The sequence below is a fragment of the Halichoerus grypus genome, chromosome 6 (assembly GCF_964656455.1).
Source record: "Halichoerus grypus chromosome 6, mHalGry1.hap1.1, whole genome shotgun sequence".
Classification (NCBI taxonomy): Eukaryota; Metazoa; Chordata; class Mammalia; order Carnivora; family Phocidae; genus Halichoerus; species Halichoerus grypus.
Genome location: NC_135717.1, coordinates 62,806,659 through 62,834,535, shown reverse-complemented (window position 1 = coordinate 62,834,535; position 27,877 = coordinate 62,806,659). Strand labels below are relative to the sequence as shown.

Genomic DNA, 27,877 nt, shown 5'->3' with positions numbered 1-27,877 from the left:
TACTCAAGAGATGTCATTTGTGGTTTCAGAGCCACTTCCCAAGAGCTTAAGGCCATGGAAAGAGCAATGTGGAGATTGCTTATGCTCTGGCTTGCTTTAAGGTCACAAAGACCTTGGAATAGATTTCCTAAGATCTCTTTTGCCCCAAGAAATAGTTATTGTTACTTGATCCTTATACCTAGAGGTCCCGTAGCCATTAAGGGCAGAGAAACTTTCTGGTACAGGCATAAGATAAAGTAATAATAAAAATGGTTTATTAATATAATAATAAAATTATTTTTTAAGTTTTGGTTATTTTTTTCTCAAAAGAACACTTCGTTTCAAAATCCCTTGCAGCAATCTTTCAGGAGAGGTATACCCAAATGAAGGATATTACTCACCATACTCTTTATGTCTCTGCCAAATCAATAGATGTAAATGGGTGCTTTTATGCATTCTCTTGCCAAGTAAACCAAGCTTGCCCAACTGGAAAAGTTAATTTTCTAGAAAATTGGTACAAATAACAGGATACTGTTTCTAAGGGAACAAAATGGACATACACATATGTATAATTGTAGATATATCTATTGAGTCTTCCCTTTAGTCATAATTACTTGCAAAAAGAGATCAGATCAGATTCAGACTGTGAGCTCTTTGAGCTCCATTAAGCTGCATGTCCAGTTAATAAAGAACAATGGGGCTAATTGCTTTTAATTGGCAGCAGTTCATGACAACATTGTCAAAATTCCAGCACCACTTAATTTCTTTTTGTTTTGTTTTAAGGAGACATTTTTCTTATGGAAGAGCTGCACTACATTGGTTGTCATTTTTTCCAATTCACACATGGGTTTGTTTATCTCTTGGCCAAGAGAGAAATAGGTCAGTAGTCAATACACTGAGGTGCATCCCACGCTGTCATGCAGATCACAAACACTTGGTACTAGCTTGTTGAAAGAATAAAAACATTTTCAGTCAAGAGCAAGTTATTTTCCTGAAGATACAGTCTAATGCAGGCAGAATCACAATACCAATTTTTAAAGTAAACACATTTATATTACACTCTATGATTATTTGGCTCTATCACTGGTTAAATCATTTTCATCCTAACTCAAGACTGTTATCTAAATAACTAAAGCTTTAAGAGGTAAGCAAACAGACTTCCCTTCCTGGCAGTTTGGGAGTTGAAATGCTCCTGCTATAAAACTAAACGTAATTAATTATGCAAGAGAAATCTACAGTGGCCAAAAATGACTGAAACACTTAAACTAGAAAGTAAGAAGAGACTGATAATACTAAACAGTCCTACAGGGTTTTGCATGTCTTTTTAACCAGAACTTGAGGTTCTTAATCACCACATGAGTAACAGATAATGTCTGGTGCCTTTCTGAGGCAAAGGAGGTAGAACTGAGGAACCTGAATCAGAAAAGGTTCCAGAAGGTTTTACCCCCCTATAAGGTAGACTGAAAAAACAAAAAACAAAAAAGCCACCCCAGAAAAGAAGACTGTTTATCTTGGCCTAGGCTTTGGGGAAAAAATAATTACCTCCCCCCAAAATGTATAATCATGTACCTGTTCCATTGTCTAGAGATGTCTGAACCAAAAAAGGTACCAAATAAACAAAAAAAGTCCTACCAAGCTAGAAATATCCTCGGCAGGAGGAGATTAAAAATTGCTCTGGAGGTTGTGCAAGATTCCCACCAAGAAGTCCCACTTGAGATGATTTCACAATCCAAAACTCACAAATAATCAAAGAAACCACACTGAAGGACCAACCTAAAATCAACACATGGTGGAAGAACCTCAGATAACAAAAGTATCAGAGACATAAAACAAGTATGCCAAAATAAAGGCAAAAGAAAAATTGAACACATGAAAAAACACTATTTAAAAAGATAAGATATATTTGAAAAAGACTAAATTACAAGTCATACAAATGAAAAATATAATCATTGATATTAAAACTTAGAAATGTTAGGCAGCACATTAGACACGGCTGAAGAAAAAATTAGTAAGAGAGAACTTAACTCGGAAGAAATTGCACAGAAGGCAAAACAGGGAATCAGGAATGTGAAAAAGAGGAAAAAGAAGTCAAGAAACTTAGAAGACAGAAGTTCGAACATAGTTCTAATATTAGTTCCAGAAAAAGAAAATAAAGAGAATGCAGGAAAGAAAATATTCAAAGAGATAATGCCTTATGTTTTCCCAGAATTGATAACAATCTGATCCCTTAGTTTCAAGAAGCAAAACAAACCTAAATAAGATTAATAAAAAATCACCTATTCCTAGCATAGACAATTCCATTCAATAAGTTCTACTTGAGGGGCGCCTGGGTGGCTCAGTCGGGTAAGCCTCCGACTCTTGATTTCTGCTCGGGTCATGATCTCAGGGTCGTGAGATCGAACCCAGCATTGGGCATGGAGCCTGCTTAAGATTCTCTCTACCTCTCCCTCTGCCCCTCCCCCCACTCATTTTCTCTCTCTCTCTCTCTCAGAAAATGTTCTACTAGAATAATTGGTTATTTACATGAAAAATAAAATAAAATTAGATCCCTATACCACATGATTTACAAGATAAATTAAAAGCTAAATGGGGGGAGGGGAATACTTTATTATAAAGAACTCCTGTGGCACCTGGGTGGCTCAGTTGGTTGGGCAACTGCCTTCGGCTCAGGCCATGATCCTGGAGTCCCGGGATCGAGTCCTGCGTCGGGCTCCTGCTTGGTGGGGAGTCTGCTTCTCCCTCTGGCCCTCCCCCCTCTCATGCTCTCTCTCTCAAATAAATAAATAAAATCTTAAAAAAAAAAAAGAACTCCTATAAATCAGTAAGAAGATAAACAATTTTTTAAAATGAGCAAAACAATATAACAATGTAATTCTCAGAACAGGAAATGTGAATAGACAATAAGCATAAAGCAGATTGCTCTGCTTTAACGAGCAATCAGGAAAATGCCTACTAAACAATAAGGAATATGATTTCATACTCATCAGATTGGTCAAAATAAAAAATTCTGTTAAGTGTCAGCAAAAATGCAGAGCAATAGCGACACTATTCAGGAAAACCGTAAATGGGTACAACCACTTTAAAGAACAATTTGGTCCTAGCTAGTCTTGATAAAGGTGTGTGTACTCCTACATATTTATCCCTAAAGAATGATTAACATAATATCTTTTGAAACAGAAAAATTTGAAACAACCGAACAGCAGGAGAACAGATGAAAAAAAGCTTTGGTCTATTCACCTAATAAAATACCAAACATCAGTGAAAGTGAACAAAATGGAATTTACAACTGCCAACATGGTTAAATGTCAAAAATATACAGATAAACAAAGTTTTTGAAGAAGGACATATGTAGTATGGTACATATAAATTTAAAGATATGCCAAAAATATCAGAATTTTAAGGCTATATATGTATATAGTAAAAGTATGAAAACTTTTGACAGGGTTTCATGGGGACCTCAATTGTATTTGTGATCTTCTTAAACCAGGTGACCAGTACATTGAGTATTAATTATCCTGTCATCTATACTTTTTACAGGTCTACAATAGTTGGTAATTAAAATTTTTTTTTAATAAAAAAGTAACTGAAAAGGGATGTGAACACCCTCACTCTTTCAGATGAAGCCTTGAAACAGTTTCTGAACCGTGTTGAATGAGTAGGTGTGTACTCCTGGGCCTTGTGAAACTCTCGGGAAAAGAGAAGGAGACATATCTGCAACAGCTTGGCTTATTAGTAAATGAACCCTTAGTACTTTAAATCATTTTACCAGTTTCATAAAATATTTTAGATTTTAGCATCCCCATTAAAACTCCCTGACAGCATTCAAGCCTAACAAACCAGAGGGGAGATAACTGTACTAAGAAAATTTCTTGGTTTGTGCATTCTGATAGGACTTAAATCTTCTAGGTCCCCAAACCATAATGATAAAATGAAAATAGAACATTTTAAAGAAGTCATTTGCTCGAGAGTACCTATGAGCTTCTCTCACAGACAAGAGGGCCACATTTTCACTTAAAATATTTATTGAACACACTATGAAATTTATTTATGTATATAGGTATCTCCTCTCTTCATCTCAAAGAGTATCTGAAGCAGCTAAACCTTTGAGTGTAATGAACTCAGGTACTTGGGCTAAGACAACATGTATTAGACAATGCCTACCCCAAGAAATTTACGAAATAATTTACAAAACCTTTGATCCGAACACTCCAAGTTCATGCTCTGCATGTGTAGACTATGTGCACACTTAAATGGCTGGCTGCTAGAAATATACAGGGAGAAAATCTCATCTTCAGATGTAATATCCGTGGGCTCATTTATTCTCACCTCAGAGTTTCCCAGTTACTGATGGAGTCAGAATTACCCTTTCTTGCTGATCATTTTGTCATCCCTAGAATACATAAAAAATCCAATTTCGCCACCTCATAGTCCGTATTAGTAATTTTCTTTGCATGCCCTCTCTCCACGGTTGCTAACCACCTAGAAAAATGCTGTCATGATCATGTCTGGAAAACAACCCTATTCAAAGTATTATCAAACTGTCCCTACATTCGCAATGGACAATGACAGAAGAATCCCAGACAATACTCCGACCAGTCTTACCCAGGTCAGTCTGATCCTGCCCAGGCTAGAATTAAAACCTTTCCCTTCCATGAAGTATTATGAGCCCAAGAATCTTTCTGATGAACTGGTTTGAATGTTGGGAGTCTCCAAGAAGTAAATAACAGCAAAGCCTGCTTCAAGTAAAGTGAGGGTGGGATAGGTCAGGCTAGACGGCATGGAGCCCAAGGGGAAGTCAACTGTAATAGTGGCTTCTGGGTCACTAGATCCAATCTCCTTGAGATTGTCGAGTGGAAAGGATTTCTGCCAAATCGCTTTTGTGATCAGTACGTAAGAAATATGTTAGCAGCCCTAGAGTTAGTTAACTTCTTTGTGACTGGGGTCATGTGTATTAAATGTGACATCACACTTTGAAGGAGTTGAGAGGCTCACCCAGCACCCTCATTTTACATAAGGGGGGAATGGAGGTCCATGGAGGCCAAGGGACTTGTCCAATTACAGTAAAATTGTAATTGCAAGACTGTTGATGGCAACAAGGGATTCTTCCCGAGTCTTCGTCCCCCCACTGTACTGGCGCAGACATATGTGATGAGCTGTTGGAAGAGTCTCACCTGCAGGCTGCAGTAGCCAGATGACAGACACCCAAACGGGAAACAGTGACCATGGCAACATTTCTAAATATATATCTGGAGGAGGCTTTGTGATTCTTTGATTAGAGAGGTCCGTTCGGAAAAGGATCTGTCCATACATACTTAAAGAGGCAAACAACATGCTGTCTTCCCAAACGAAGGCAAGAGTTGAGAGAATGCGCAAGAAGTAGAGTCCCTTCTACTTCAAAGTGAACCCTGAGTTTTGCATGGGAAAAAGTAGCTTCCTTCAAAGGCTGCTCAAGTTGGAGCTTGTGCTCAGAGATGACAATAATCCAAAAGCAAACACCTAGTTCAAGGAAAGGGAATTAAGAGGGTTGTCCCTGTCTACCCTGGCCACCCAGTGGGAGACATTGTCCCCACAAGAAGGGCCCTCCAAGCAAGCAAGATAGATCTCGGTCGTGATGTGCCCTCCACATCATGGGTGGCCCCTTCTGCACCAGTGTTCTCCAATCTGCCCCTTCGCTGCTGAGTTTACCTGGCTGAGTTGTCTCAGGCTTTTTTTTTTTTTTTTTTTTTTAACTCTTTGCTGACAGCTGTGGGAAGAGGACTTATTCCATTTTCCCTGCTAGGTAATAAATATATTACTTTAATTGGGGGCTTACTCTATGGTGGGTATAGTTCTAAGGGCTTTACATGCATTGATAGTTAATCTTCATAACAACTCTATAAAGTGCATACTACTATTATCCCCATTTTACAGATAAGACACAAAAAGGTTATGGTTTTATAAACCTTTTTGTTCCAGGTGACTTAGAAGAAGGATAGTGCCACCATTGGGCTGTAAAAGCCTATATCTATATCTGTCTTAGAAGCTGCTGATGGTTCTCTCATCTTCTGTGGATAGCTATTAAATTTCACCTACACACAGGGCTGACTTTGGGGGAAATCTGAGTCTCTGTCTACTCTTGAGACCTCAAACTGCTAAAGAATAAGAAGAGCATAGCTTCACACAGTCTTCATGTTTACCCTCAGGGAGAATTCCTAGCCATTTAAAAACCTCAGCTAGACTATTCTTCAGACAAAAGAAAAACCCATAAATCATTTCCAATTCATAGAAATTATGTGATATCAGCAATATCATTTTATCTTAGGTACTAATTAGTATCTTGGTGATGTATTAGTCATTTTATATTCTGTCTGGTTGAAAAAGAAGTTCAGCCCCACTAGCTTCATGTTTACTACGCTTTTCATTCTCTGGCTCTACCTGTTACATATTTGGGAGATCAGTAATAAATCAGCTAGGAATCTTTTTAGTCCTGCTGCAGAAAAAAAAATCTGTAGTCATTTATAAGTCATCTCTACTGTTACTTCAAAATTAAAAGATAAAATGAGTTCAGAGCAGAAAGGAAAGAACATTTTACACTCTTTTCTATGAAGGGACTGACCCATATGAATCAATAACTTGATATTTCATTTATTTTGGACAGCTCTCTAAACACTGCAGACACCTAAATATAATAGAGTTGGTTTCCTTAGTGTTAAGTGTTAAGAACTTTAGCTCCTCAGCACTGAAGCTCAAACTAAAAGTGAAAGCCATTCAAGGAATGCTTTTAACACCACCTTCCCCACCTCACATACCACATGCACACGAGCGAAAGAGAAGTAGCCCAATCTAGTTTGATAAACGACAGAAAAACCGGTTCTTATGTAAGAGGCAATGCACACCTCACCCAGTTACATAATTAAGCGTATCTGGCAGGAGAACACTGACAAGACTGGAATACCCTGCTTGTTTGTAAGTGTTCCAACAGAAGTAGGGATGGGAACAGACATCAAGAGACACCAATTTCATATATTCAAAACCCTCTGAGCCACCTTTTAATGGACCATGTCTGAATAAACAACCCACCAATTTGCATGGGCGCTGTCTTAGCTGGGGCTGCTCTAATAAAATACTAAAGTCTGGGTGGCTTAAACAACAGACGTTTACTTCATCGCAGTTCTGGAAGCTGGAAGTCTAAGGACAGGGTGCCAGTATCATCCAGTTCTGGTGAGGGTCTTTCTCCTGGCTTGTAGATGGCCACCTTCTTATTGTGTGCTCACATGGACTTTTCTGGGTACGTGTACATGGAGAAACAGACATCTCTCTCTTCCTCTTCTTACAAGGGCACCAATTCCATCATGGAGGTCCCATATTCATAACCTAATCAAAACCTAATTACCTTCCAAAGGTCTCACCTCCAAATATCATCACACTGGAGGTTAGGACCACAACTTATGAACTTGGGTGGGACACAAACATTCAGTCCATAACAGGTGCCTATATATATTAGGGAAAACCCTAATCCTCAAAATATGATTCTCTTGTCTTTTTCCTTTTAAAACCAATCTTCAAAAAGCAGGTCTTCATTCATTGCCTCTTCTTCCTTGCCCTCCACAGTTGAGGGACTTACACCATCAATCAAAATACTAAAGGCTTTCTTTTCAGACAGCAACTCTAAATGACCTTTCTCAGCCTTCTTGCTACCTGATCCTTTTGCAGGATAAGACACTAAAGCCTACCTTCCCTTCTCAAACTCTCTCATCCACAAATGTAATAGAGTTTAGAAACTGACCAATTGGGGTTCAAATTTGGGTCCCCAACTATTAATTACAAGTTACTTAATTTCCAAATCTCAGTTTCCTTCCCCATTGATAAACATAAGAATACTTTTTGACTACCCTCGGGAGACTTGGGGGGATTAAGTGAAACAAGGCAGGGAAGGCATGAACCACTAGGTCATCAGTAAGTTATTAGTTTCCTACTCTCTACAGCCCTGTTCTTGCTCCTGAGTGCTGGTCCATAATTTCTTCTTGCCTTTAGCACACTTCTACCCCGATGTCCAACTCAACTCATACAAATCTAAACTAACACATTCTTCTACTCCTGCCTACTCTCCCATAGCTGATTTGGGGCTAATGGCATCAGCCCTCTTCCCATCCCTAGGGCCAGAATTCCAAAGATCATGAAATTAAGTGGAGATGTAAGACCAAAGGACTTAGATTTGGAACACCTATGAGAAGTCCCTGTCTGTGTCTATCAGCCACAGAAACATTCCGGTACCCAGACAAGCCCTATGAAAAGCATCCCTCTGAATGTTTAAACTAGTGGTTTTCCAGGTGGGGTTCCCCAGGCCAGAAGCATCAGCATCACCTAAAAACTTGTTAGGAAGGTGAATTCTTGGCCCTCTTGAGGGCCCTGAGGTATATCAGGATAGGAGCCAGGATTTTCCAGACAATCAGGGTACAAACTAAAGTTGGAGATCTAGTGGTATAAACACCCCATTATCTTGGGCCTTAGAAGAAAACAAGTATTTAAATATTGCAGTACATGAATATTTAAATATTAGTGTACATTTAATTCAATTAGTATAAAACCATTTATAATTGTATAACAATTTATAAAACAGACATTATCTTGGTCTATTTTGTTCCATTATAAAAAGTTCAGATATAATGTTGGTGCTACAAAAACTAAAAATATTTCCATTTCCTATCCATAAATGCAAATATTTAGAAAAAGGCTGAAAAGATACTTAGCTTAACTCTGTGAGAAGAGTATTCTTAAGAAACTAAAGGTAATTTACAGAAGCAGATTCCCACGTGAATCTGTTATACAACAATAAAATAAAACTAACTTTAGGAATGGAAAGTCTGAATTTGTTTTTACTTTAATTTGAAACACCTCCTCCCCATGATCTAAATAGCATGGGATACACATGATCAGTGACATTTCAGAGGCCTGGATATGCAGAGGAAAAACTTAGATATATATATTTTTTAACTTAGCTACTTAAATATACTATGTTAATTGCTGCCTTCAAAGATATTAGGCTAAAATAATTGGTACATAAAAATGCCTTTTGAGACTCAGTAAATCTCAGATCTACTTTCCAAGAGTAGAACAAGGAAGCATTAACAAGATAGATTTAAATTGGAGAGCTGCAAGTTCCTACACAAGATAATGGATCAACAGCAAGTGCCAAAGCAACATCACCAGCCAAGGCAACATTGAAATATCTTGGTGGGAAGAGGACAGGGGGCGCTGCTATCCACAGAAAGTGCCCCCAGTCGACAAAACCTGTGAATGACAGTCAACAGTGAAAGGCTTCAGAACAATGAAATCAAAAACAAAGAAACATGGCCACCTACTGTTTATGAAAGCTTGTTTTCTCAGAGGATTGTTATCTAGCTGAAAATCAAACAACTAGAGAAGATTTTACCTTTTAAAGGTCATTCAATTATTTCCACACACAGGATTATAAAACACGTAGTGCAAGTAAATAAAGACCCATCAGTGCTGAAAAGGGTCCAGTTGTCTGCTACAATGTACTCGCCTTCAATTACTGCTGACTTCAATTCACTGAGCAGTGAATATATTTCAACAATATTTACTTACTGGTTATTTTAGCTCTGTCTAGCCTTTCTAGTTGCATGTATTTAGTCATTTAATTTTGTCGCAAGTATCAAACGGACCCTTTCCCTTGTTTCCCCACAGTTCAGCAGAAAGCAGGCTATAACTTCGAGTGTCGCTGTAGTTTTGGGAACACCGGAAAGGAAGAACCACCGGCAGAATTTCTACTGTGCATGCCCAGGGCATATCCTTGGTCTCTAATAAGGCTGGTTTGCTCCCAGCTTCCCCGGTGTAGCCGTTGTTGTTACTTCGCCGGAAATGCCCTGAAATCCTCAGAGTATAGACTGAAGGAAATTCTGGTATTAAAGAGAAAAAAGCCTTTTACCTCACCTCAGCTTACTGTCCAAGTTTCATGCTCCGGGATTGATCACTCCTAGGATGACATCTATCTATTTATTTCAGGAGAAACTATAACCTCAACGAAGTATGTGATTTGACCATATGTCCTCTAAAATGAAATCAACCAAAAGTCAGTCACCAACGACTGGTCGGCCTCTGTTATATCAACACAGTGTAGGGACAATCCATTGCCCAGTGCAGGTCAGAGGGCAGATCTTAGCTGTTTCTTTTTTCTTTTCTTTTCTTTTTTTTTTTTAAGATTTATTTATTTATTTGAGAGAGAGAATGAGCGAGCAGGGGGAGGGGCAGAGGGAGAGGAAGAGAGAGTCTTAAGCAAGCAGACACCTTACTGATCCGGGAGCCCAACACAGGGCTGGTCCCAGGAGCCTGAGATCATGACCTGAGCCAACATCAAGAGCCAGAGGCTTAATCCCCTGAGCCACTCAGGCACCCCATTAGCTGCTTATTTTCAATCTCACCATATCAAGCATTCAAAAACTGCTAGGGTTTAACCTTACAGCACAGTCCAGTGTACTATTTAAAAGTTTAAAAGAAAGTAGTATCAAAAAGAAAATTATCTTGTCTTTGCATAGAATAGTTTGGAGAGGGTTGATGCTGGAAACGGGGAAAGCTAGTTAATAGCAGGAAAAGAATGGGGCCCGAACTAGGATGGTAGAGATGAAAAGATATTTAAGTGGCAATATTGACAGGAATCGATGACATATTTGGGTATAAAAATGGTAGTGAATGTTCAAAGTGACCCTCAGTTTTCTAGCTTATGAGAGTAAGTGAATGGCGCTATTTTAACCCAGGTAGGAGAGGCAACGAGAGAGTGTGTGTCGGGAAAGATAGTGAGTTCAGTTGCGGACATGTGGAGTCTGAGGTAGCTGGGAGATATTCAAGCAGAAATTCCTAGTAACGAGTTGGATTTGGAGCCCAAGAGAAATGCTAAGAAGTGGTTCAGGCTAGGAAGTTGTTCCTGAGGTTAGGGCAAAAGTCAGGGTTCTGGATGAGATCAGTGCAAAGAGTGAGCACAAAGAGAACAGAAGGCAGCTGGGAAGCATTAGTGTTCAAGACATGAACAGAAGATGAAGAGCCCAAGGAGAGGCTTTCCAAGAACGAAAGAGCAACCCAGAAGAATGGGGCCACAGAAATGAAGGGAATGGTGACAACCCCTCTCAGTGACCGCTCACTTCCTGTGGGCTGGCGACTGTGTTTAACCCATGTTAGCTGTAACCATCTGGCAACCCTACATGGAGGATATCGCCATGCTCCTTTAAAATGAAGGAAACTCTCACACCCAGAGGAAAAGAAATTTCAAAGCCAGGGCCACACAAGCCATAAAAGCAGAATCCAAACTGGCCTTTCTGATTTTGAAGACTTTCCTCAGTGTCATGCTGCTCTATTAGAATGCATTGTAAATCCTTCCTTCGGCTGACCTATATCAAGATGGAATCTAGACTCTTGCCACAGTTCTTCAACAATAGAACAGATGGCTAGCTGGGTCTTCTTGGTACAGCTATATCAACTACCTCAGGAGCCCTCTCTTTGATATCCCATAATTTTCTCTGGTTCTAAGACCAATGCTTTGTTCTCCTTGGTTGGTACTCATACCCTATAGATTGTGAAGTGTGTTGTATATTACCACTGCAAATAACTGAGGGAGCTAGGTAACATTTACTGATACACACTCATATATCATAGGGCACACCTCTGATTTCCTAAAAAAATTATTTTTTGAAGAAAGTAGCTTTACTTTCTGACTTAACAAGTAAAACTAATTGAAAGATTAAATTACAAACAATAATTTTAGAGATCATTAATAATCTTTTAAACACCCAAAGAAATATATTATATTTTGAGGTATCAAATAATTCCAGGATGTTCCATTTGAACAGAATAGAGGTAAATATTTGCCAATGGATTAACAAGAGAGCATCAGTTAGAAATCATACAGTTCTGCAACGTAAAACAGCCAAGACATAGACATCATAAATATTTTATGGAGCATGGAAAAAATTTAATAAAATATTATGGTGGAAGTAAAAAAAAAATTCAAGGGCACAGGTGATCATACCTAGTTTCTTAGGCATTTACTGAATTTCTCTGTGATTGGCAGATTGAGATGCAAGAAAAAAATTCTGAAGCCATATTTCTCTTAAGACAGTAAATTTTGGGTGCGTGGGTGGTACAGTCAGTTAAGTGCCCGATTCTTGGTTTTGGCTCGGGTCCTAATCTCAGGGTTGTGAGATTGAGCCCCACAGTAGAGCCCCACGTGGAGACCCCTACTCAGTACGGAGTCTGTCTAAGACTTTCTCTCCCTCTGCCCCTCCCTCTCTGCAAAATAAACAAATAAATAAATCTTTAAAAAAAATGAGATAGTAAATTTCAACATACAATACAATTGTACAGAAGTACAGTAGCTGAATCCAAGATACTTAGTTATTTTATCCCCTCAAACAGAATCATACCAGTTTTCTTTCCTACTTGGTAAGATTGATCTGGGCAACTCCAGATTTATGATAAGAATTATGCAAGGAAGATTTCACAGACTTCACCAACACTCCAGGAAAGTGACTGAAGAATTGATCAGGAATCCTCATTTCCTGACTCACTTAGTCCCTTCCTGTAATTGCAAGTCATATAGTTCTTTAAAGAAATAAAATGACTGACCCAGGAACCAGGACCCTAAACAAATATAACTATGTTGTGGCTAATGAAGATATACAAGATCAGGGACCACGAGGTCTCCAGAAACCAGCGATATAGGAATATCAAAGAAACTTGGTTCCAATTCCTGATACAGTGTTATTGCTTTTTTTCAAGATTTGTGTGTGTGTGTGTGTGTGTGTGTGTGTGTGTGTGTGTGTTACGGCTTTTAATACGAAGAGTCAAAAGAAAGTATTCAGTAAAAATAAAGAAGCAAACTCAAAACAAGTGAGTTTAGAGAAGAAAGAATAAGTGATGGTAGAGAGTACTTAGTCAAACAGTCTTGCAAGAGCAAAAGGGCACATTTATGCCAGGGAGATATGTATCTATATATATCTGTACATCTATCTATCTAGAGATAGAGATAGATGTTTAGCTGCCATGATTTTTAACGAAATATTGAGATACTTGGCAGAATCTGACAGATTTGATTAGATTAGATATACATGTTTTTGTTTGCGTTTTGAACTTTAAAGTAAAAATTTAAAATGGCCTAGGAGCCAACTTTCATGACAAAATCAAGATGTACTCTTAAGGGAAGACATCACTACAGGGCTTTTTGGAAAGTGAGGGTTCATTCTGCATCAATTCTGGATGGAACAGGACAATGAATGCCACACTTCTAGAATTCTATAACATTCTTTCTGACTCTAAGATCTCTCCTCTGTCATGTTCTTCTTGGCTGACTCTTCTCACACCACAAGAGAATTTATTAGTTCTGAGGAACCTCTCGCCACCTTGGTGCAGCTGGAAGAACCCTGGCTCCCTGCCGCCCCCCATTGCACTATGACACAGTAACCCCCACCTTTACCACCAGCTTCTGAACTCCCATATGAAACTACCTAGACAGAAGGCTCTGGCTTTCATCGCTTCTCTACTTGTATTAATTTTTTAATAGACTTTCTTTTTTAGAGCAGTTTTAGGTTCCCAGAAAATCTGAGCAGAAACTACTGAGATTTTCCTACCCCCACACATGCATACGCTCCCCCACTGTCAGCATCCTACACCAGGGTGGTATATTTGTTACAGCTGATGGACCTCCACTGATACATCATTATCCCTCAATGTTCATAGTCTGCATTGGGATTCACTCTTGGTGTTGTACATTCTATGGGTTTTGACAAATATATAATGACATGGACCCACTATTATAGAATAGTTTCACTGCCTTCATTTTGATTCATTTTTAAGTTAGAAAACCTACCAATCAAATTTAAGTAATCAAAGAGACACCTGGATGATAAAAACAAATTGCTTAAGCCACTGCCACCTGGAACAGAGATGATTAAACAATATGAAATAAAAAAAATGTCCATTGGCTTAACTCACTATCAAATTATTCTTTGTAGGTAATATAATTGTATAGGGGATTTACAAGGTCTTAACTAAAGTTCAGCTGCTAGCAAATTGCTCATAGCAGAGAGCTGATCGCAGTCTAGAATGAAAAAAAAGAAAGAACCATGGGTGAAAATAAAAAGCATGAGTCAGAGTTTTATGCATTCTAAGGCCATGGCCTCCCCCAAAATAATCACATCATCACTCAGAAGGTCCATACGAACTTCACTGATCAGTAGACACCACTGAAACCACACTTTCCCTGTTCCGCTTACACTTGACAATACATATCCACTCAGTGTCTTTCCTTATCATTACGGATAAGAGGCCTTGAAAATGCTTTTGACCTTTTCATTCACTGTTTCCTGATACCTGAACCGGAGAAGTTTCTCTGCCTCCCAGACTCCTTGCTCATTTGGCGCTTGTCTGAGGCTACTCCCTTCACCCGAGATGCCCAAATCACCAGATATACAAACCTCCACTTCATCAGCTGTAGCTCAGATTAATAATATTTGCCTTTAAAGGTGTGTGTTGGAGCATTAAAATAAACAACACACATCCCTATTTCTTTCTTTTTTTTTTTTTTTAAGATTTTTATTTATTTGACAGAGAGAGACAGCAAGAGAGGGAACACAAGCAGGGGGATTGGGAGAAGGAGAAGCAGGCCTCCCCCGCGGAGCAGGGAGCCCGATATGGGGCTTGATCCCAGGACCCTGGGATCATGACCTGAGCTGAAGGCAGACACTTAACGACTGAACCACCCAGGTGCCCCACATCCCTATTTCTTAACAGAGAAGTCATTCATAAACGGTGAATAGTTTTTATTATCTTCTGAGCTTCTAAATTTATCTATAATTATTTTGACAAGTATTACAAATATTTATTTATCTATTTGTCCATCCCATTAGATTGTAAGCTTCCTGAGGCCAGGATCTGCTTTGCTCATCTTGGTATCCCCTTAACACATAGCAAGTTTAAGCACAAAATAAATGCATAAACACCGCATTTAGGAACTGTCAGAGTATCAATTCTCTGTAGCACACAGAAGGGAACCAAGTTCCCCAGGACAGAAAATGTGCTAGTTACATATTAACCTGATTCAAACCTAGTGTTTTGTCCATAGTAAGAATAATTTCCTACAAGGTCCTGATAGTCAATTACACAACACAGGACTAAACACAATTACTGATCTAAGGATGTTGAGCTCCAAAAATCTCCAAACTAATGGAAGATTAGGTTGTAAAATGCATGAACCACTTGAAATTCCCTTTCTCTCTCTCACATAAGGATGTGGCTGAAGTTCATTCACAACTACCAGTCTGTGAGGTGGTAGTGGTGTGCAGGAAAGAGGCGGCCAAGACTTGGGATCTGACAGCCCCATCTCTGTAAGCATTTGTTTTGTAACGGGGTAGAAATGACAATCTCTGTCAAAGCCATAGTTTTCTCATTTCTAACGTGGGAATAAAGATTTGCATGTCAAAGATTACCTTAAGAATTAAATGACATGGCACACACGGATGTGCTTTCCAAAAATTCCAAGATACTGTTAATATATACGCAACATGGGATCATAATTCTCATCCAGAGAAGTGTATTTTTTTTAAGATTTTATTTATGTATTTGAGAGAGAGAGAGAGAGAGAGAAAGAGAGCACGAGTTGGGGGGAGAGGCAGAGGGAGAGGGAGAAGCAGACTCCTCGCTGAACTGGCAGCCTGATGCCGGACTCGATCCCAGGACCCGACCCGAGCCAAAGGTAGACACTCAACTGACTGAACCACCCAGGCGCCCCTGTATTTTTATTTCTTTAAACATTCCCTTCAATAAATTAATGTGCTGTCTGGGACTTGCTTTATAACAGAGATGGGGCAGGAGGTATTGGATAAGAGAGGAAGAGGGCTGGCCACATGCTTGTCAGCGCTGGGTGATAGATACATATGGGCTCTGAAAAATTCTATCCTGAAAGATGGAATTAGGCAATGGCGTACCTATTAAGAATTAATTTCAGGGGCGCCTGGGTGGATCAGTTGCTTAGGCGTCTGACTCTTGATTTCAGCTCAGATCACGATCTCAGGGTACTGGGATCAAGCCCTGAGTCAGGCCCCAGGCTGAGCATAGAGTCTACTTGAGATTCTCTCTCTCTCCCTCTGCTCTTCCCCACCACCCACACTCTCTCTCATAAAAAAAAAAAAAAAAAGGAATTAATTTTAATATAATTTGAGAAGCAAACCTTAGCTTCTGGAATGCTGCACAAGATCATTTTAGAAAGTCAGAGAAGCATTTGAAAAACTGATGAAATATATATACAAAAACAAAACAAAACAAAACACAGTGTAGTCTTTTTTTTTTTTTTTTTTAGAGGGCTCTCCAGAATCCTGCAGCCCTGCCAAAGATGCCCCTTGGACTCTGGTCTCTAAATTGTCATGGACTCCAGTCAAGATCCAGTTCTGGTAAGCCAATTCTTTTTATTTTAGAGTAAAATACTGCTCTTCTGGAAGACCTTTGGTCCAATGCCCCTGTATGAGCCTAGGGACCCTGATATTCATCAGACTTTTTTCCGCCTCTATGGTAGGGAGAAAAAAATGGAATTAACAAACTTTAATACTCTTAAGCAACTTACCACAAGGCTCTGCAAGTTGTTTCCCAAAAGACAAATATTGCAGCAAGAGAAGAACATGTTATGTTTGCAAAATGCCCGTAAGAATTTTTCTGTCACATAAAATGTGTGCACCTTTGCCAATTAGGGTAGTTATTAGAGAAAATCTGGCCGGCGGACATGCCTCCAAAGGGAAGAGAGCCATGGTTGAATGTCTTCTCAACATCTTCTATCCTAGAGGAGGTGGTAAGGGGTAGAACACTGCTGCCCTTTGGAGTAGAAATGCACTCAGGGTCATAGAGCCCAGCTGTGTGTTGCAGGCAAATTCCTTCGTATCCACTTTTGCCCGAGTAAATAAGAGTTTGGGATTATTCCAAGATTTTATGAAGAAATATCTCATTTGTCTGGCGCGCCTGGGTGGCTCAGTCTTTAAGCGTCTGCCTTCGGCTCAGGTCATGATCCCAGGGTCCTGGGATCGAGCCCCGCATCGGGCTCCCTGCTCATCGGGGAGCCTGCTTCTCCCTCTCCCACTCCCCCTGCTTGTGTTTCCTCTCTCACTGTCTCTCTCTGTCAAATAAATAAATAAAATCTTTAAAAAAAAAAGAAATATCTCATTTGTCGATGCCCCCAAACCAATGAGAGTAATATCTAGATATTGCTTAACATGGTTTTGGGTAGAAAACAAAGGGGACAGTAGAAAAACCCTTTGACTTTTGGTGCTCTGACAGTTTCACTCTTCGTTAACCCTAGAGAATCAGAAGTATGCTTTTGGCAAAATCCCAAAGCAAATACCTTTTAAGGTCAGTCTACTCTGCAAAAGCATGCACATAATCAATACATGTTACATGCATTGATCTTAATCCTACATTCTGTGTTTCTTGAACTGTGCAAGTAAAATGAAAATAGAAACCAAAATATTGTGACTTGCCAAATACCATGGAATTGCATCATATACAAATTAATTTATGAGACTGTACCAAGGGAATTGAACCATAAGCCTTTGGTATGGGGTAAAGAAATGGGAAGAGGAGGACAAAAAGGCAGATGGGTGGTGAGGAGAAGGAGGAGGGGGAGGGGAGAGGAGGAGAAGCGAAAGGAAAGGATTTAAGTATCACAGATGATCACTCTCAGTGGCTGCATGAATGCACGCAGGGGAGGTCAAATGGCACCTAAGGAGTGAGAGCTTGACCCATCTGAGACAGTAGTCCTGGCCAGCAGGACATCCAGGGATTCACAAATAGCTTATCCAAGAGCTTAATTTTCCAAAATAACTTTCACTAAGTGTTGCCATTAGAACATGCAAAACACCTCACTATTGAAATTAAACTTGGTGGCAGTATCTGGCACTACTTCCTGAATTGTACCGCTCAATGCCAGGAATATATGCCTATTTTTAAATGATTAGGAACCTTTTTGCCATGAAATGAATAATCAACAAATTTAAAATACCCCTCCACATGTATACCATATTTAAAAGGCAACCCCTCCTGAAATTACCATTGTACAGACATATGCAAATTTTGGAATACCAAAGGGTCAAGAAACAAAGTCCTTTGGTGTGTGAAACACACGCATAGGTCCCAAATCAAAGCACACTTGGAGGTCTTCATTAGTCCTTTGCTTTGTCTTGAATTATTATGGGAGGAAGGAGACAAAAAGCTGGTTATAATGTCTATTTTCTCTCTACCCTGATTAACATGTTATATTTTAGTTGAAGCCAACAGTGGTATTTTGAGGAACCAGTGGCACATCTAGTATATTATCCATATTGGACAATCAGAGTGGATCAGGTTTTTGGTTTTTTTTTTTTAAGATTTTAATTATTTATTTGAGAGAGAGAGAGAGAGAGCACGAGTCGGGGGGAGGGGCAAAGGGAGAAGCAGACTCCCTGCTGAGCAGGGAGCCCGATGTGGGGCTCGATCCCAGGACTCTGGGATCATGACCTGAGCTGAAGGCTTAACCGACTGAGCCACCCAGACGCCCCAGAGTGTACCAGTTTTAACATCCCCTTCTTCTATATGCCAAAAAGTAATAATTGTGCAATGATCGGTAATAATCACTGTTTTCTTGACTTGTTCTTTAGTTGTAAAACAGATAATTTATGATTAAATTTTTAAACATTTCAAATTTAAAGATAATATTCAAATTCAACAAAATATTTCACGTGTGACACTGAAACTTGCGCTTACCAAACAAAAATACTGCACCTTGCAGTTCATGCTCTTTTCCACAATTTCAAAATTTTAATGCAAGTAGAAACCCCAAGAGGTCACAGAGAATGACAGATCTGAAGTAAGTCATTTCTTGTCCTCACAATGCCTGTGTTATCACTATTTTAAGCCTACTGTCAAGTGAAGGAATATGAAATACCACACGGCTTGTTTCTCCAAGGCCATTCAAGCTAGCTCCAGAGATGCCAAACCTCCATAAGTGTATTCTGTGAATAAAAACACATAGAGCGCCCACTGAATAACCGGAAGTTTTCCAAATTAACTTCTGGGTATAGTGCAATGGCGATTGAAGGGTACGTAATGAGAATGTGCTCACTGGAAGCTCATGCCACAGTTAACTCAACAAGAACCACAGCAATTGTTCAGAATTGATTTTTTAGGAGAAGCACATTTTATTACTAATATTATTTAGAATTGCCAGCATGTGATGATTTTTTTTTAATCACATCAATTTTTGGTTCGTTTGATCACTGTGAATTCTCTACATCAATGGATTCCTTTATTGACTGCATCCAGGGCTGATCACCCTGACCTCTCCCTTTGTCCCCAACTCTGAGGATTACTCTATATCTAAAAACTTAACTTCTTTCACAACATAATAGGTAAATTTTGTGGTAATTCATAAGCTGAATATGAGGTACTAATGCCTGCTCGCTTTTTTTTTTTAAGGTTTTATTTATTTATTTGTCAGAGAGAGAGAGCACAAGCAGGGGGAGTGGCAGGCAGAGGGAGAAGCAGGATCCCTGCTGAGCAAGGAGCCAGATGCAGGACTCGATCCCAGGACGCTGGGATCATGACCTGAGCTGCAGAAGGCAGATGCTTAACTGACTCACCTAGGCCTCCCGCCTGCTTGCTTTTTAATATAAATAAGTAGCCCCTGAGAAATGTTTCAGGCAGGCTTCCCCATGCCCCTCTGTGCATTTTTCAGTACTGCTCATTCAACCTGGCCTAATAATCCCTCTGCCTCAGGCGACTTCTGTTCTCCTATTGGACACATTAGGGACACTCGATGTGCTCAGACACATGCAACATCCTTCACACCATCAAGGAATCAAGTGGCTCAGGAGGTAAGGTGATCCTGCCATCTCCTTTTTTTTTTTCTTTTTAAGATTTTTAAATTTATTTATTTGAGAGAGAGAGAGAGAGAAAGGGAGAGACAGCACATAAGGTGGGGAGGTGAACAGCAGAGGGAGAGGGAGATGCATGACCCTGACTCTGGGATCATGACCTGAGTCGAAGGCAGACGCCTAACTGACTGAGTCCCCCCCTTAAAATAAATGTCTCCTTAAAGAGACTCACCAGCTGAGCCACCCAGACGCCCCAGAGTGTATCAGTTTTAACATCCCCTTCTATATGCCAAAAAGTAATAATTGTGTGATAATCGGTTTTTACATCCCCTTCTTCTATATACCAAAAAGTAATAATTGTGCAATAATTGGTAATAATCACAGTTTTCTTGATTTCTTCTTTAGTTGTAAAACAGATAATTTATGATTAAATTTTTTTTCTTTCTCTTCTTTTTCTTTTCTTTCTCTTTCTCTTTTTTTCTTTTTTTTTTTCTTAGATTTTTTTTTTTTTTTTTTATTCTTCCATCTCCTAAGACAATCAGGAGCTGAGGTGATAGGTTAAGAACCAGGAGAAAGACAGATGCCCCCCCTCCCCCACTGTGGACCCATGACCTTGAAAAGGCTTTGGAGAGGACCACAAAGGATACTGTTCCCCTCATCCTGACTGTGAGATATTTAGGGAAAGAGGGAATAAATAGCCCCAACAAGAGAAGGTCGCAGTAGAGTCAAGAAAGGGAAGAAAACAGTCCAAGATAGTTGGAGGCCGAAGGGGATGTGTTGATCACAGAACGCGAGCTCTGGAGGGGGCAGGGAGGGCTAGCAGGCTCACCGAAGGACAGTTGGATCAGGAAGCTGTTTGGGGCAATGAGGGCTGACAGGAGGGAACTGACAGAGATCAGGGAATCCAGAAGCTACATCCCAGGCTAAGGTCAAAAGGAACAGGCTGTGAAGCCCGTGGGTATATGCCCAACAGAGGGCCCTACAGGAGGGACTTCTTAGGCCCACCTGGAAGAAAGCCCTAGTGAGGCCCTGAATGGCAGTTTCTTTTATCTGGACTGGCTGATGTAGGCAGCCCCAGAGAGGGGGCAGATCTAGAAACCTCGAAGCCGGAATGAGCCAGCAGGAGCCCTGGCTGAGGCTCTTCACTTGCTTTGGGCCTCTCTTTTTTTTAACCTTGTGTTTCTCCAAGGACCAATCCCACTCTGAATTGACACATTTTTTTCCTAAGGTATGTAAATACCAATCAAGCTGCCTTGCTCTGGGCTAAGGTCTAATGGGTCCTAAACCAGGGTGCACCACAGACTTGCCTAAGGAAACGGAAAATACACAGAGGCACAGGCCGCACCCAAAACGTACTGAGAAAGAATTTCAGCAGGATAAGCGTAGGAATCGGAATTGAAAGATACTCACCTGCCTCCCCTTCCAGACCCCAATAATTTTGATATTTGGGCCAAGAACCAAAGTTTGGGAATAGTTGACAAGAAGTCTGTGAGTCTCTTTAAGGAGACATTTATTTTAAGGGGAGGGAGGCAAGCCCCTTTCCCTCACCATGGGTATCAGAATTACCCTGGAATCATAAAAATGCAGATTCTTCACTCCCACCCAGGACTCTAAGGGTGGAGTACCTAGGGGAACAACCAAACCCTGAGAACCATTGCTTTAAGGTGGCGTTTTCTAAACCAAGAGAAACCGAAAGAATTCTGGGACATTCGCTAAGCATACAAATTCCACTTTCCCTACCCTTCTATGGGCCAATTGAAATAGAATCTTCGGTGAGGGGCCCGGAAATCTTCAAATTCAACAGGGCCCTCCACGTGGTTTTTTTTTTTTTTATCACTAGGCAAATCAGGAAACACTGTTTGGAGACAATAATTCACATTCACTGAACGCACACTGTGCACAAGGTTCCACCTTTGCTCATTTACTTTGCTCATTCAGCCATATTGGAATTCTCAGTGTTGAAGCTATTTTGTTCATTGCCATTTACTCATTTACTTTGCTCATTTCCTGACAGCAACCGTCTGTAGTGTTGCCCTTCCTTCACAGACCACCCGTCCCTCATCACCAACCTGCAATGGGTGGATTTTTTCCACTTGAATCTCAGGGTAATCTCATTTCACATATCCACAGCCCCTTAGCCTAGATTCTGAGTTCTCTCAGTCCTTAAAGATGAAGCACCGATTTCCAGATCTCTCTATTTTACAAAGCATGCCATATGCTTCACCGGGGAAGAGAGGCCCTCTGTATGTATTGTTGCTTCTCAGAAATCGGAGTCATTCTGCTTTTTGTCCCAGTGCATTTGGCAGCGTAAGAGTCTACCTTGATTTTGAAGATGTGGAGACAGGAGTTGGCAGGAAACCTGCTCTGAAAGCAGAGACCTTTTGAGTTACTCTGGCTGAGAGTCAGAGTCCTGCAGAAATTGAACCAGGAAAAGGAACACAGAAAGATCATCTGGTTTGGCTGGCCCTATGAGCCCGGATGCTGGCCAGGGAAGAGAATTTCAGTGCAGGAGAAAGGTAATAGATATTTCCAGTTTCCTGTCACACCCTTCTCCCACATGCTTATCCACATTCTGATCAGCCTTCTGAGACTAATAGTTTCCAGCTTTACTAAAAGCCTACACTCCTCTTTCCCTCTCTAATTCCTTTTACACTTGCCTGTACTGCACAATTTGCCCATTTTAGGCTTCTCTAGTCTGATTATTCAATAGCAGGAAAGCTAACACTCCCATTCATCTCCAACCTTGAGACAATTACAACAAATGGATATGCTAACTGTTTTCTTATCTTTTTTTTACCAATGATCCTAACTCCTTCAACATGAGGATGCTGGGTTTTTGTTGTTGTTGTTGTTGTTGTTGTTGTTTTGCTCTGAATTCAAAATTTATTTCTTGAATCTCAGAATATGCATTAAGTACCATTACTGTTCACAGTTTTCTTTTTTCTTTCTTTAAAAAAAAAAAAAATCCATTCAGGTTTTTGTTATTTAATCCTAGCAAACTGGAAGGAAAAAAAAAAAACTCCATTTTTTTTTTCCTTCACATAAAACTAAAAAAGATGATGAGGTTAGTAATTTGTCTGAGATCATGCAGTTGGTCGGAGCAAGAAGCAGGGTTTGAAGTTATGGCTAACTTCAAAGTCTATGCTCTTTCCACCATATTGAAATTCTCAGTGTTCAAGCTATTTTGTTCATTGCTTTTGCATGTTTATCTGTTATATCCTCAAATAGATGAAAAAAACGTGTTCACAGAAAATGGAGTGCCTCCTTGTACTGGTGTTGTGCTAAACACTCAGTAGGAAGAACACAGAAGAAGTGATGGCTTCTCTCCTCAGCCAAACCACCCTCACTAAATCATTTCCTGAAAGCTTCAAATCAAAAATCTCCTCAACCAAACTGAACTTTCAGGATGTATATGAGAATCACAAATCATTTGGTGACAGGCCCAAATATTGGACTGCTGCTTAGACAATCTCAACGTCACCTGTTTGCCTTCCCATACCCTGTGTGACCTCCTTGCCCACTGCATCTCCACTCAGGAGAAAATTGGCTTCAGTGATACAGGAATTGTGTTCTCACCAACAATTATCTTGGGTCATTCAACAGGGAGAAAGCTTTACCTAGCTCTCTCCACTGAAAACCACTCACCTGAAACTTTAAATAGTTCTGTCAGGACACCATTTTTAAATATTTAGTGGTCTGTATGTTCTGTTCTGTTTTGCATGCCCAGTCATACTGTTCTCTTCAGACACTTAACTGTAGAATGGATGAGACAGCATGATTTGTAGATCTTTTTCCAAAACTTCAGGTTGAAGAATAAAATGAGAGGCAAGATCATCTTTCATCTAAGAAAGGAAGGTCTAGGTATTAAGTGGAGTTTAAATTCTCTGTTTGCTCAACTACCAGCTTCTAGACTATACAACCTGAGACTGCCAACTTCTCTCCATTGCCCTTGACCCATCCCCAATTTACGCTGCCATCCTTTCTGGCCTTGACTATTGCCATAAGCCCTTAACTCTTGCCTTACTGCAGTTTATTCTCTACTCAGCCCAGAGATATTTTTACACAGTAAATCAAATATTTTATTTGTTTACTCTCCTGTTTAAAACCCTTCAATTGCTTTCCAGTTTGCTTAGAATTAAAGCCCAAACTCCTTGTGGTTGCCTACAAGACACTACAAGGCCTGGCTCCTGCCGTCATCTCCAACCTCATCTCCTACTTCATTACACAAATATCTGTTGAATAAATGAATACTTCTCTTAAATTTTCAGGTATATGCCAATTCACAAAAATCATAGTGCTGGAATATAACAAGTTTATTTTCATGTATTCATTTGGACAACAACTAATTGGTAAATGTTACAGGAAAATATGTCTATTACCAATTTTATCTCTGCTGTGTTCACAAAAAGAGTTCAGAGCCAGTAGCTCACAGGCAGGGGGTCATGGGTGGCCTCTTGGGGTGTGCCTCACTGCCAGGACTGCTGAGCAGTCCACGGGGCCCCTGGCGCCTGGCCAAGACTGCTTCTGCGTCCCAGCTCAGGAGGGCCCTCCTGGATGCGGGAATGGACCCTTGTTGTGGTGAAGCCAGAGGGGGTGCAGCGGTGACTCCCTGTAGACATTATCCTGAGCTTTGAGAGAAGGGGCTTCAAGCTGGTGGAAATGAAGGTGCTCTGGTTCTCAGGCACCAGAGAACATCCTTGCCGAGCACTGTCTTGAGCTGCAGAGGAAGCCCTTCTATCCAGCCTCATCAGCTACATGAGCTCCGACCCTGTGGTGGCCATGGTCTGGAAAAGCCCCAACGTGGTCTGCACCTCAAGGGCCATGCCAGTGACTCCATGGAGGGGGCCCAGAGGGACACCAGCTGTAGTTCCAGAGCAGTGAGCTGGTGGAGTAGGCAGACGAAGGCCACCAGAGCATCTATAGCCACCTCAGCAGCCACCCAGGATCAACTACCTGTGTCACAAGAACTTGAGCCCACTCCCATGGTCTGCCCATCTGTCCCAGACCACCTCCCTGTCCACTTCCTGCCCCGCCCCAGCCCAGAGGGGTTGAGCAACCAACTTTATGTTCCTTTTAGTATCCTAAGTCAGCAAGAGATTAGACCAAACCCTTTCTGTACTAAAGTGCCAGACAATCTTTGGAATGTCTCTTAAAGTGTGTAGTGTGACCTCCCGTCCCCCAAAGGGAGGGACATTAAAATTCATGTGTTGTGTGGGGGGGGGCGGATTGCTTATTACAGTTTCTGCCATCTCTGAGGTAGGAATGAGGACTTTATGCAAAGCTGTAAGAGTTGGAGAGTAGAAATAAATCTTAACCTCTCGCAAAAAGAAAAAGAAAAAAAATTCAGCTCCACTTCGACCCTACCCTCATAGGTATTTTGTGAAAAACTCTTACTTTTTTTCTTTTCTTTTTTCTTTTTTTAAGATTTTTATTTATTTATTTGACAGAGAGAGACACAGCGAGAGAGGGAACACAAACAGGGGGAGTGGGAGAGGGAGAAGCAGGCTCCCCGCAGAGCAGGGAGCCTGATACAGGGCTCCATCCCAGGACCCTGGGATCAGGATCTGAGCCGAAGACAGACACTTAATGACTGAGCCACCCAGGCGCCCCACTTTTTTTTCTCTTTGACTGACAACTAATAGGACAAAATCTTGCAATAATATCCATAATATGTTAGCCAAACAGTCTATTCTGTAGGGGCATCCCATTTGTACTAAGGGCCATCAGTTGCTTGGTATCTATTAGTTAAAATCAATCAAGTAGTAGTAGCTGTTCTGGTGATGACAGATTTGATTGTTAATTGATTATTATGTCAATTAGAGGGTCTTTAAAATTCATATAAAGGTATTTTTTAAAGACTCTGCTTTTGGAATTTAAGTAAACAACCATCATTTATCATTTTTCAAAGCTTACTACCCTTTTGTTCTACTAACAACACCTAATGAGCTCAATAGCCAGGAATTAATGAAATTTAAAGACTGAGAAGTGTCAACACAGGCATGATCTGTGACTAGTTGACAAACAACGCTCAATTAATGGATTTCACGGGTGGGTTTATTAATACGGTGATTCTATTCTGGGAGTCTTCGTTAGAAGACACCACTTCATCCTCAGCATGTCAAACATGCTTCCAATGGATGAATTATCATGATACAAAAATAGATTGCAGATAAATCCCTCAATTTTACTTGGGCAAATCCACGAGTAAAGTAACCCAGATTGTTACTTAAACTTATAATTAAAAACGTAAGAGATTTCAAGTAAAAATATAAAATTAGCTGGAAAACATGGACTATTTTTCTAGATTATGATTTTCTTACCTAACACTTAATAAATATTTATTTACACTGGGTTAGGCAGGTAAAAGAACTATCGGGATTCTAACAGTAGACTCTTCAAATCATGCTTAAAGGCTCAAACTGAGTACTTACTTAAACAGACCAGGGATATATTTTTAGACCCAGTAAGAGGTATGGTCCACAATATCTGTCCTTCATCCCATTTTGTTCACTAGAGTTGCCCAAATCTCACGATAGCCCATTCAGCTAGAAAATCCACTTTCACATATGTTATAAACCAGCTAGGTTATCTCTCAAAGGAAAATGAAAAGCATGCAGCGTCATATTTCCCAGAGATCTTTAATCTAGACTAAAACTAAATCCAAAGGCTTAAGTATTTTAACATAATTGGAAAGGATCATTTAGTTCCTTACTTTCAAAATATGATTTTTTTATATTTAGATCTGAATGACTCAAGTGTGCAGAATCAGCAAACACATGCAGAACACTAAGATAAATTTACATTAACAGATTTTATTATATTAACTGAAAGTCGTAAGAGCTTCACATGCTCTAATAAGCCCAGGGAATGCACAAGAGCTAACAATGCCAAGAACAAATTAAAAAAGAAAGTTCAGATGTCAGACTGAGTTCAAAGACATCTTTGGAAATGGTTTGTTTTCAAGTTGAAAATTTTCTAACTGACTTGAAAATAAATCTTATCATTATTTAAAGAGAATTTGTAAAAATAATCATTAGCACAAGGAAAGGTCTTGGTTTAAAAAAAAAAGCTAAAGTCTAATGTAACTCTTTTTTTAAAAAAATCAAATGAAGAAATAAAAAGATGGAATATATTCTATAGGCCATAAGGACCTTGGGCACAAATTAAGCATTCTTAAAAATTGAGGCATAGACTGCTCAACGACGATATTCTCTGCTCTAATGGTAAATTGGTCCAATATATTTCCTTTCCCTCACAGGGGCCACAACACAGCTTGGGCATAAAGGGGAAAACTGTGTCAGCAAACTTTCATCACACTACAATTTCTTCTCTTCCAAAATCCATTCTGCATTCTGCATAAATGTTAATACGGTGAAACATGAAAAAAAAAAAAAAAAACTTAATCAGGTATACAGAGTGAATTAAGACAAACTTTTCTTCCCAAAATCAATTTAGTGAATTTGAAAAACCAAGCAGGAATAAACTACTGATACCTAAAGGAGCTGTATGCTGGCTCCCACTTTTTCCTCAAGCCAACGTATTTAAGGTAATTCTGCATTTTAAATGAGCATTAATTTATTTTTTAAAATAAGCTTACAGTTTAAAATGTCTTTAATGCAAATTGCTACAAATGATTTTTTTTTTAAAGATTTTATTTATGAAGCGCCTGGGTGGCCCAGTCGGTCAAGCGGCTGCCTTCGGCTCAGGTCATGATCCCAGGGTCCTGGGATCGAGCCCCACGTCTGGCTCCCTGCTCAGCGGAGAGCCTGCTTCTCCCTCTCCCTCTGCCTGCCACTCTTCCTACTTGTGCTCTCTCTCTATCTCTCTGTCAAATTTATTTATTTATTTGACAGAGAGAGAGAGGGAAAAAGCATAAGCATGGGGAGCGGCAGGCAGAGGGAGAAGCAGGCTTCCCACTGAGCGAGGAGCCCCATATGGGACTCGATACCAGGACCCTGGGACCATGACCTGAGCCGAAGGCAGATTAACCCTAACACTTAACCAACTGAGCCACCCAGGCA

At 40.1% G+C, this 27,877-nt stretch overlaps 1 pseudogene; it reads left to right on the top strand.

Moving 5' to 3' along the window:
- Nucleotides 1–24,298: 24,298 nt before the first annotated feature.
- LOC118542656 (nucleoside diphosphate kinase, mitochondrial pseudogene) lies at nt 24,299–24,750 on the top strand (annotated as a pseudogene).
- Nucleotides 24,751–27,877: the final 3,127 nt, after the last annotated feature.